Raw genomic sequence first — 586 nt, 5'->3', positions numbered from 1 at the left:
ATATATAAAGTAAGCGACAGAAAGACACACATATGTAACTGTAAATACATCTATATATGTATACGCACACATATATAGAGAAGAAAGAAAAGTTGAAACATATGTGTATATATAAAGTGAGGGCAAATCTGCACATATACTACCCATCTACATACACACACACACACACACACATGTATATATACAAGAAAGGAAAGGTGAAAGAAAGATATATAAAAAGAGAGGGAAAAGAGGCGATAGAAAGAAGTATAGACATATAGAGAGAGGGGTGAAGGGTAGGCGAGAGAAAGAAGTATAGACATGTAGAGAGAGGGGTGAAGGGGAGGCGAGAGAAATAGAGTGTGAGTTACAAATAGAGAGGGGGAAAGAGAACAAAAGAAAGTATAAGGCTACTGCGAAAAAAGTGTGAGAGGTGACAATGTGTGTTATTCAGAACAAAAAGAAAAGAGGGAATAAGTTTTTTTTCCAGAGAAATAAAGAGAAAAATGGAAAGAAAGAGTACTAGCGAAAAAATTTTGTAGTTAGATAGATAGAGAGAGAGAGAGAAAGAGAAAGGGTAAACGAGAAAACAGGAGAGGGGAGGATA

Source organism: Octopus bimaculoides, chromosome 29 (assembly GCF_046866305.1).
Source record: "Octopus bimaculoides isolate indiv1 chromosome 29, ASM4686630v1, whole genome shotgun sequence".
In the NCBI taxonomy this organism is placed as follows: domain Eukaryota; kingdom Metazoa; phylum Mollusca; class Cephalopoda; order Octopoda; family Octopodidae; genus Octopus; species Octopus bimaculoides.
The sequence above is the reverse complement of the archived record's forward strand: the minus strand, read 5'-3'. Positions refer to the sequence as shown.